Raw genomic sequence first — 11,118 nt, 5'->3', positions numbered from 1 at the left:
AGTAAATCGCTTTCTCTCTCTACCTATTTTTTTGCTTTAAGACGCTCCTCGTAACCTATCACTTTAACTAAGCTTTTGGTCATCTGGCCTGACATCTCCTTATGTGGCTCAGTGTCAAATTTTATTTGCTAATGCTAGTAAGGTGCCTTGAGACATTTTGATTATGTAAGGGAGTGATATAAATGTTTTGGGTTAAAATTTCAACGTGTCTCACTCTTAGAAACAAGCACAGCTCCATTTGGCTAGATGGCTCCCCCAATCTGTCTCACTCATTTCTGTCATAAATCTCATTTGTATTATTTTTGCCATGTTAACAGCCCATTTTTTATGGCTCTCCTTGTTTGGGCAATTACAACGTTCTGTGGAAATCACTCATTATTTTCATCTGCACGGCCGTTTATAATTAAATTGCACGTTTCAGTGGAATATTTTACAGAAACATTTTGGAACCTATTCCAGAATTGGGATTTTCTGTGAGGCACATTGAGTGGCATTAGATTCTTGTCAGCATTCATCCAGGATCAAGTAGACACCCCCCCCAGTTTTTTTTAAAGGAAGCAGCATTGACTGGCCAAATGATATCTTTTTTTTTACAAAAAAATACTCAAATGTTTCAAAGGAAAACAGAACCGAAAGGTTCCACCTCAGCACACCCTGGGGCTGGACATTTTAAGTACCAGTTTAGGCCATAAAATTTACTCTTGGCCTTGAGACAGCGTTTATCACTTCCATATGATTGGAGGCACTGTTATTTCGTGAGCCACCTCCACACAAATAGAGGTTGTGAGAATAAAGACCCTGCAAGGCTTTGTTTTTTTTTCTTACCTTCACTGGACTAAGAGGAACCTTGGTCCCTAAACCACTCCTGAATGGACTAAATCTGCAGACTTGATCTAATCCATAAACCTGACATTCTGGAGATCAAATTTCAGAGCCGCCAGGTATGGAACATCATTTGTATTTATCTAACGAGAGGTGAAGCTACCTTATTTAATGTTAGCGACTTAACGACTAGCCTACACCAGTCTATAAAAGTCTGCAGTTGTACTCAATGTTCAACCAAGAAAGTATTTCTGCCGTGCAATTAGGTGTTTTGCTATCATGCAATTTTAATATAAATAGGTGGTTGTAGTCATGTTTATCTCACATTCATAACTGTTTCTCCAATCCAGGAGAAACTGTTTTCACAAGAAGGAGATTCAGTAATCAGAGGGCTTAAATTTAAGATAACTCGGGGGGAAAAAAAAAGCCAAGAAGGAGAGATGGGTAGATTTTTGTTTTTAATTCAGCAAGTTGTTGTGATCTGGAATGTATTTTCTGAGAGGGGATGAAAGCAGCTTCAATAGTAACTTTCAAAGGGGAATTGGATATATACTTGAAAAGGAAAACAAAACGCAGGGTTATGGGAAAGAGCAGGGGTGTGCGACTGATTGGATAGCTCTCTCAAAGACCTGAGACAGGTATAGTCGGCCAAACAGCCTCATTCTGTGCTGTATGATTCCATGAGCAAAGGGTTAGGCAATTATACGATGAATGGACCATTAATTGACTTTTGAGGATAGTTAGGATGTCTTGTTTCATGTCTGTTAAACAAATGTGTATGTGGTCTAGGGTTCTTTGCTTGCAATGTCTCATTTGGTCTTTGGATAACTAGATGTTCACACACTCGAAAATTCGAGGTATTTTTGGCCTTTTTTTATACTCTCTGGTTCAGCGCAACTTGGTAAAGGAGCAGCGTCCATTACAATTAATAATGGAAGGTGAGGAACAAGGTGGCTTATAGTCAATAAGGTTACAAGAAATACTGGAGCCTCACTTGGGGCAAATATTTCCTCCATGAATTAAGTGTATTAAATTCATAAGTCATCTCCTTCTGTAAACACATTTATGAGTTTACTAGACAGTACACAGAAGAAATCTTAGTAGCTGAATACAAGGAGCATATTTATATTATTTGGCCTGAGTACTTTTCATTACTCTACTTGTTTTTTTTGACTTATGAATTTCCTTGTGTATACAAATATATATATGTATATTTTTTAAAACCTCAAAATCAAATCAGTCAAAAAAGGGTCCAACCCGCCAACACGTCCCTCATTGAGAACACTTCAATCAAATGCCTGTTGGAACTATAAGGTCTGTTCTAAGGACCTTTTCGCAATGAATCTGGTATTTATCCCATTCACTGAAGGCAGCGGGAGGTAATGTTTTCACCTCTGTTTGCCTGTAAACAATATATCTTAAAAACTAATGGACATACTTCAACAAAACTGGTATACAGATAGGGTATGTTCCAAGGGAGAACTGACTAGTTTTTGTGAAGATCCAATTTTTTTAAAGTATCCATCTGTTAACATTGGGAGATAGAGCAAATTGACTTTTTTTTAGAATATGGTGGCTCATTTTCGAATATTGTGGATTGTCTCAGCTGCAGTAGTGGAATTTTTCACAGCTGTCAAAAATGTGAGCAGAGTTTTTGGAGCAGATTGGTGGGTGTGAATTGGCTTGAAGCCTCCTCAGGGAGATGGAAAATCTTAACAAAAATATTCTCCTTTTCCACTTTGTAGTTACAGGTCATCAACTAGATAGGGAAAAGCCTCAATAAAGAGTTGCATGATTGTAATAATGTTGAGTTAACACAGCATGGCAAAGGTCTACTGAGTGCCCTCTTCACATGTCAGTTGTGAATTCAGCTTCAAAATTCATGCAACATGATGATGCATGTACAGCAAGTGATTAGGAAGGCAAATGGGATGCTGTCATTTATTAAGGGGAATGGAATATACAATTAGTGAAGTTTTGTACAGGGCATTAGTGAGGCCACATCTGGAGCACCGCGTACAGTTTTGGTCTCCATAATTAAGAAAGGATATAATTGCATTAGAAGCAGTGCAGAGAAGGTTCACTTGACTGATTCCTGGGATATAGGGGTTGTCTTATGAGGAAAGGTTGGACAGGTTGGGCCTGTATCCATTGGAGTTTAGAAGGGTGAGACATATAAGATCCTGAGGGGATTTGACAGGGTGGATGCTGAAAAAATGTTTCCCCTTATAGGAAAGATTAGAACTAGGGGACACAGTTTAAAAATAAGAGGTGTCCCATTTATGAAGGAGATGAGGAGAGTTTTTTTTCTCTCAGAGGGTCTTTAGTGTGTTGAACTCTCTTTCTCATAGAGCAATGGGGAGGCAGGGTTATTGAGTATATTTACTAAGTATTGAGTTACATTGAGTTAGATAGATTCTTGACTGACAAGGGAGTTAAAGGGTATAGGGTGTAGACAGGAAAGTTGAGGCCTGGAACAGATAAGCTATGATCTTATCAAATGGTGGAGCAGGCTCGAGCGGCTAAATGGCCTATGCCTGCTCCTAATTCATGTGTTAATACACGTATGTTCGTATGATACACAGGGGTTTGCAGAAGATTGATAAGACAGAGCGTCTGCTGCTTAGGGACTCCAGATTTTGCTTCTAGAGTAGAACATTTTTGGTTAGATTGAGGTTCCTAAGCAATTCTGCTGATCCACATATAATTTTGAGTCTTAACTGTTACCCGAGACAGAAATAGCTGTCAACCAGAGTCCATATTCCTATCCATTGGGCATGTTCAGATGATTCATGAACCAGAGCGAGTTGGTTTTGAAAAAATAGTAGAAGTGTCTTCTATGTATAAAAGTAAAAAGAGGCACATATCAAAAAAGCAGACTGCAGCCACGAGACAATGAGTGGGGGTCTGCCCATAGGGGATAATGAGTCATGCTGGGTCAATCAGGTGGGCCACATAACAGCCCACCTGGCGGTGGCACTGATGGAGGTCTGAGAGTTGATCGCACACACCTTCTCAACTGTAGTTGGTCCCTCATCCAGGAGGCAAGGGATCAACCAGGTATAAAGTAATGGTCTGATTGTACTTTTCTGTATGAGGAATGGAAAACAAGGAAACTCCATCCAGCAGAGATACAACTAAGTTTCACACCTGAGAAGGAGAAGCATTGATCGTAAGACTCTCCTTCAAGGGGTTTGGTGATAGTAAGGACGTGAATTCGCAGAGCAGTGTCCCACTTGTCTGCTGTAACTTTGTCGGAATGATGTAGACACAGACAAGTGATTGAAACTCATCCCCTAAGAACGTTTCTTAAAGGGGTACAGATTCCAAGAGCTCCCGTCTAAAAACATATTTCATACCAAACCCAAGAATTGGAGAGTATGTACTCGTTGTCATCTTGAGATATTTTGTTCATATATGGATCACGTGTGGAATGTTGGATGAGAAAGATCCCACATTTAGCCCAACTTTCCAATTTAAAAATGCAAAAACTTGTAGGACTGGAATAAAGATATTTCAGTAACAAATATACACTGACTGCACTGATACATGGGTCAGCCTCTAAGATTTAAAAATCGAACATGTTTGAATGGACGAGCATTAAGCTATGGAAGGAGGTTCGAATGCTACAGGCCTGTTCTGAGTCCTTACTGTGGCCAGAAATAGGCACACTGTGAACGCTTTGTGGTGAACACATACCATTGCTGTCTAGACTGCAAACTTGAGTGCTATTTGATGTTTTGACTAAGAAAGTAATTATTTTCAGTGAAGTGGGTTTTCAGTTTACTGAGTGGAACAATTCACAATGATGAGGTGGGTGGACAAAGCAAACGCTTTGCCAAGAAACTGAAGACTCTTCCAACCTGTTTAACAAAGACTGCTATGCTGCTAGTTTTAACACTGCTACTACAGGATACTACATAACATGATGATGTGTCGTTTCTGTGACTTATTTAAGGAACGGGAATTGACTGAAAAACAGAAAATGCCCAAAATACTCAGGTGGTCTGGCAGCATCTTTGGAGAGAAACAGAAGGATGAATTTTCCCTTTGGCGTGCGGGGACGTGACCCGCATGTCCGCGCACTGACATTGGGCGAGCATCCCGACATCACCGCGCGCCATCACGATATTTCACTGGGCAGGTGTGCAATGATGTCCGATGCGTACCCGCCATTAATTAATGGGCCACTTAAGGCCCTTGAGGCACCAATTGACACCGATTTTTCAGTGCCCATGCGATCCTCGGCTTGGCGCATAGGTGCAAAGGGCAGGCGGGTAGGACACATTTGTATAAACTTTGTCTATGGGCAGGATAAGAGGGCTCAGTGGGGTCACCAGTGTGCGTAGTCAAGTATTTATTTCTGAGAGTTTTTGAAACTTGCCTGTGTGATCTGCAGTAATTCAAAACTCATCCCAGCTGCTTTTCCTGGACTCTTAACCTTCAGGTCAGCACTCTGCAGTGAGGAATCTTTACTGGGCCTGCAGGTTTCAGGAAGCCTTCCCTTAGCCTGGGAATGGGAGCTGAACTCTCTACTGGAGGCAGCTCCCCTGAGGAGGAAGGGAGGGCTAGAAGGGGGAGGAGGCCAGGAGTGCACATTCAGCCTCCAGGGGAGCCACCTTTGGGAGGACAGGCGCAGGCACAAGGGGCGCAGGGTCAAGAGGTTGTCCAAGGTGGAAGGGGCCGCAGAAGATGCCACTATCCTGCTGCCGGGGTTTACAGGCGGTGAAGCAGCTACCTCAATGTGTCTGAGGTGCAGTGCCGAAGGAGGCCCCGACTCTCAAGGAAAACAGTCAAATATATCTGTCAGATGATTGGCCCTGAGATCTCCCCTAACTGTGTGGGTGGACACCCCATGCCAGTGGTTCTGAAGCTCATAGCTGCCCTCACCTTCTATGATTCTGGCTCCTTCCAGAGGTCGGTGGGTGCCAATCAGCTGCCCACACTTGTGTCAAGCAGGTTACAGACGCTCTGTTCAGACGGGCATTGACCTTCATCCACTTCAGTTGGGACCAGGCCAGCCAGACAGAGCGAGCCAGAGGCGTCACGGCCATTGCTGGCTTCCCCCGCGTCCAGGGTGCTATAGACTGTACACATGTGGCCATCAAGGCGCCAGCAGGTGAACCCGGTGCCTTCGTCAACAGGAAGGGCTTCCACTCCATGAACGTGCAGATAGTGTGTGATCACAGGATGCTGATTCTACAAGTCTGTGTAAGGTGCCCAGGCAGCTCCCACGATGCCTACATCCTCAGACACTCCCAGGTGCCGGGGCTCTTCAGTGCTCCAGCCCGGCTGGATGGATGGTTGCTGGGTGACAAGGGCTATCCCCTCAGAAGGTGGCTCATGACACCTCTCCACCATCCAAGAACAGAAGCTGAGCAGCGGTACAATAGGAGCCACACCTCCACAAGGGCTGTGGTGGAGAGAGCCATCGGTCTTCTCAAGATGCGCTTCTGATGCCTGGACTGCTCAGGGGGCGCACTCCAATACCCCCCAGATCGTGTCTCGGTGATAGTGGTTACATGCTGCGCTCTGCACAATCTGGCACTGGAAAGGGGGGATGCAGTGGGGGAAGAAGATGTCGACGCAGTGGCTGCGGCTGCACACGATGAGTCCAGCAGTGAGTCCGAGGATGAGCACGGACAGGGAAATGCTGAGGGGTTAAACGCTGACCCGGGCAGACTGCAGGGAGGCAGGGACACCCGGGAGGCTTTAATCCAATGAACCTTCAGCTAGCACAGCACATATGGATCTCCAGGACTAGCCTGGGCTGTAGGCTCGATACTTGACATCTAAGTACAAAATCTGCCTGGTTAGGAACAGTAACTAAGGGTCTTGTTAGTAAAGCTGAATGTCCATCCAAGCACTCATTACAGTTTTGGAAACCACCCACATGCAATAGAAAAGAGGCGCCCTCAGCCATGGTGACATATCTGAATTTATTCTGCCAAACAAACCAGTTTTTCCAAAAAAAAGACAATAGTGTTCCAAAACAAAACAAATTATAAGGACCTCATCTCGGGCCAACACAAAAGCACCAGTGAGAAACCCGTGATGTTCCTAAAGTGCCTAATGTTTTCGTTTCCGGGCGCTATAACTTGGTGCTGACCCCTCGCTGGCACTGGTATCTGAGACAGCTGCTGACTCTGCTGTGCTGTTGGCCTCAATGACCATGGCAGCCGTTCTCTGGCCCGTGGAGCCTGTGCTGGTCCCGCCTGGGGGGAAGCTGCCAGTTCCACAGCTGGCACCTCCCCAGTCACCGCAGCCTCACCGGATGATACAGTCACTGGGAGAGGGGCGGAGGAGCTGCCGCCCTCATCTGGAGCGCCCTGAGAGGAGCCCGCAGAGACAACAGGCAGCTGCTGCACCGATGTGAGGTTGCTTTGGACCTCCCTGCTCACCGTGGATGGATGGGCACCAAGCTGGGAAAACTGATGCCCAAACCATCTCCCACACTGGCACTGACCAGCTGAGGTCAATGCCGATGTGAGGTACTTGCTGGTCAGACCGCATCCCCAGGAAGCCCTGGCGGGTCTCCTGGAGGAGCCTCTCCACGAGAGTCGCCACTCTCTCCTTGGAGGACGCATAGCGCTCGGACATGTGCCTCATTGCTTCAGCGATCGTCCGCGTAGAATCCTCCATCACGGACACCAAGCCAAGCATAGCCTCATGTATCTCCCCCAGATGCTCCCGCACACCCGGCCGCATTTCCTGCACCTGCTGCATCGCGGACAACTCCAGACTGAGCATGTGCCTGGTCTCCTGCAGTCCTCCCACTGCTAGTATCTGCGCTGGTGCCTGCCAGGCAGAGATGGTGTGACCCTGGTGAGACTTCAGGCCCCTCAGGTGTGAGAGGGGGCCTCAGCTGGTCCTCCTCCCGGCCCTGCTCTGATGTTAGAGTCATAGAGGTCTACAGCCCAGAAAAAGGCCCTTCAGCCCATCGAGTGTGCGCCGGTTAAACAAGTACCTAACTATTCTAATCCCATTTTCCAGCATTAGGACCATAGCCTTGTATGCCATGGCATCGCAAGTGCACATCCAAATACTTCTTAAATGTTATGAGGGTTTTTGCCTCTACCACCCTTTCAGGCGGTGAGTTCCAGATTCCCACCACCCTCTGGGTGAAAAAATTCTTCCTCACATCCCCTCTAAATCCTCTGCCCCTTACCTTAAATCTATGCCCCCTGGTTATTGATCCCTCCACCAAGGGGAAAAGTTCCTTCCTGTCTACCCTATCTATGCCCCTCAATTTTATACACCCCAATCATGTCCCCCCACAATCTCCTCTGCTCCAGGGAAAATAACCCCAGTATATCCAATATCTCCTCATAACTAAAACTCTCCAGCCTAGGCAACATCCTGGTAAATCTCCTCTGCACTCTCTCAAGTGTAATCACATCCTTCCTATAATGCGGATTCCAGAACTGCACGCAATACTCTAGCTGTAGCCTAACCAGCGTTTTATACAGTTCCAACATAACCTCCCTGCTCTTATATTCTATGCTTCAGCTAATAAAGGCAAGTATCCCATATGCCTTCTTAACCACCTTATCTACCTGTCCCGCTACCTTAAGGGACCGGTGGACATGCACACCAAGGTCCCTCTGATCCTCGGTACTTCCCATGATGTTGAAAGGAAGAACCAGGGCAGTGGATCAGTTAACATGGAGACAATGTCAATCTGCATTCCTGTCCCCCGGATCAATATGTGCTCATCCTTCCATAACCAATGGTCAATCCATGTTGCAAAATTAAATCAATTAACATTCAGCACTGCTATGGCTGTTGGGAGAACAATGCTGACCTCACTGTTGGGCATAAATACCTGGCTGTGGCACCCCAGCGTCACCGACACTAGTGGACCTTGGCGGTTGGCGCCTCTCCAGGTCCAGGGCCCCCTGCTCGAGGCGCCTAAGGATGGTGATCTGCACCTGGCCGCTGCCAGTCCTCACACGCTCTACCGCGTTATGAGTATTCTTCTCCTGAAACTGAGAGACGAGCATTGATTAGTGAAAATTGCACATGGACTCTCTTTGCGCACGACCCACCCCAACCAGAGTGGGACATATCAGGGCTCCAGAGCCTCCTCACCCAGCTGCTGCCGAACACTCACACAAAGATGCCAGGCCTGTTCCCCACAACCCCCTCTACCCCCAGCCTCATGCTGCCTACATCACATTAGACACCACACGGTATATCCTTCCATAGCAAGGAGGCGCAACCACGTGGAGCGTAGAGGGCAGCAGATGGTTCATTGCCATGCCACCTTGAATCTCCCCTCCCAGCATCTTATCACCCTGACTTGGACATGTCCTGGAGTTCAAACACTGCGCCCAGGTGCAGCTCCTCCAGGTTGCCTCCAAACCAGTCATGTGGGTCTCAGTGTACCACAAGCTGCGGGGGCAGAACCCATCTCTTCACCACCCTCTCAGGGTGACCTCAGCATGGGCAATATCTGCTGACCCACCCAGCTAATGACAGATGCCGTCAATGATTCAACACAGTCACTACACTCAGACTTGGGGCGGGGGGGTGGGGGGGGGCTGAGGGGGGTAAGCCGACCTGTTGGGTGAAATACCCAATGCCAACATGGTCCTCACCCTACCAGAGCGCAACAAGTTGTTGAAGCGCTTGCGACACTGGATCCAGGTTCACCGCACCACATCGCGGGAGCTCACCACCTCCCCCACCTCCTCCCAGGCACGTTTCGTCATGTGGGGGGGCCTCCTCCTCTCAGCTCCCATCTTGGGGATCCAGCACCTCCCACTGTGCTGCCACCTCCTGGAGGAGGGCAGCAGGGCAATCATCCGAGAAACGAGGGGCACACTGGCCCCCCCGCCCTACCCTCCAGCCTGGCCTGACCCACAGCCCTACCCTCCGGCCTGGCCTGTCACACTGCCCTACCCTCCGGCCTGGCCTATCCCACTGCCCTATCCTCCGGCCTGGCCTATCCCACTGCCCTACCCTCCGGCCTGGCCTGTCCCACTGCCCTACCCTCCGGCCTGGCCTGACCCACTACCCTACCCTCCGGCCTGGCCTGTCCCACAGCCCTACCCTCCAGCCTGGCCTGTCCCACTGCCCTACCCTCCGGCCTGGCCTGTCCCACAGCCCTACCCTCCGGCCTGGCCTGTCCCACAGCCCTACCCTCCGGCCTGGCTTGACCCACTGCCCTACCCTCCAGCCTGGCCTGTCCCACTGCCCTACCCTCCGGCCTGGCCTGTCCCACAGCCCTACCCTCCGGCCTGGCCTGTCCCACAGCCCTACCCTCTGGCCTAGCCTGTCCAACTGCCCTACCCTCCGGCCTGGCTTGACCCACTGCCCTACCCTCCGGCCTGGCCTGTCCCACAGCCCTACCTTCCGGCCTGGCCTGTCCCACAGCCCTACCCTCTGGCCTAGCCTGTCCAACTGCCCTACCCTCCGCCCTGGCCTGTCCCACTGCCCTAGCCTCCGGCCTGGCCTGTCCCACTGCCCTACCCTCCGGCCTGGCCTGTCCCACTGCCCTACCCTCCGGCCTGGCCTGTCCCACTGCCCTACCCTCCGGCCTGGCTTGACCCACTACCCTACCCTCCGGCCTAGTCTGACCCACTGCCCTACCCTCCGGCCTGGCCTGACCCACTACCCTACCCTCCAGTCTGGCCTGTCCCACAGCCCTACCCTCCGGCCTGGCCTGTCCCACTGCCCTACCCTCCAGCCTGGCCTGTCCAACAGTCCTACCTTCCGGCCTGGCTTGACCCACTACCCTACCCTCCGGCCTGGTCTGACCCACTGCCCTACCCTCCGGCCTGGCCTGTCCCACAGCCCTACCCTCCGGCCTGGCCTGGTCCCCCCACCCTACCCTCCGGCCTGGCCTGTCCCACTACCCTACCCTCCGGCCTGGCCTGACCCACTGCCCTACCCTCCGGCCTGACCTGCTCACCAGAAGCCCTCCGGTGACCCCTTCCTCCTGACATTGTGAGCAGCCTTGCAAAGGCTGCCAGTGCTTCTGATAAACAGGCCGCCGGGTCCAATGGCGACCCGGAGGGTCTGTGCACTCCCGCTGCCGCCCGCCCACTCCCGCTATCCTCGGGAGTCGGGCATTACGCTGGGCGGGTCTTCATTGGCCCGGCTGCGTAAAATGGCGGCGGGGACCCGATAGCGGGTAGCAATCGGTCTGCACCCGCCCACACCCACTCCAGCTCCGCCCCCACCCCGCCAAATGGAGAATTCAGCCCAGAGTTAATGTTTCAAATCGATGAATTTTCATTAAAACATCAGAAATCATGGAGGTCCCGAATTAGGGACCCAGCCACTCTGCAG

General features: G+C 49.9%; 1 protein-coding gene across 2 annotated transcripts in view; it reads left to right on the top strand.

Annotated features, from left to right (window-relative positions):
* Positions 1–548: 548 nt before the first annotated feature.
* Positions 549–11,118, top strand: part of LOC144683228 (decorin-like) — a 70,854-nt gene continuing 60,284 nt past the window's right edge. For both annotated transcript variants that reach the window (XM_078546185.1, XM_078546184.1), the window contains exon 1: positions 549–941. The gene's annotated coding sequence lies outside the window, so the exon portion shown is untranslated. The remainder of the gene's footprint in view (positions 942–11,118) is intronic.

The sequence above is a fragment of the Cetorhinus maximus genome, chromosome 8 (assembly GCF_964194155.1).
Source record: "Cetorhinus maximus chromosome 8, sCetMax3.hap1.1, whole genome shotgun sequence".
Lineage (NCBI taxonomy): Eukaryota > Metazoa > Chordata > Chondrichthyes > Lamniformes > Cetorhinidae > Cetorhinus > Cetorhinus maximus.
Note: the sequence above shows the minus strand (reverse complement) of the source record. Positions and strands in the feature narration are given on the sequence as shown.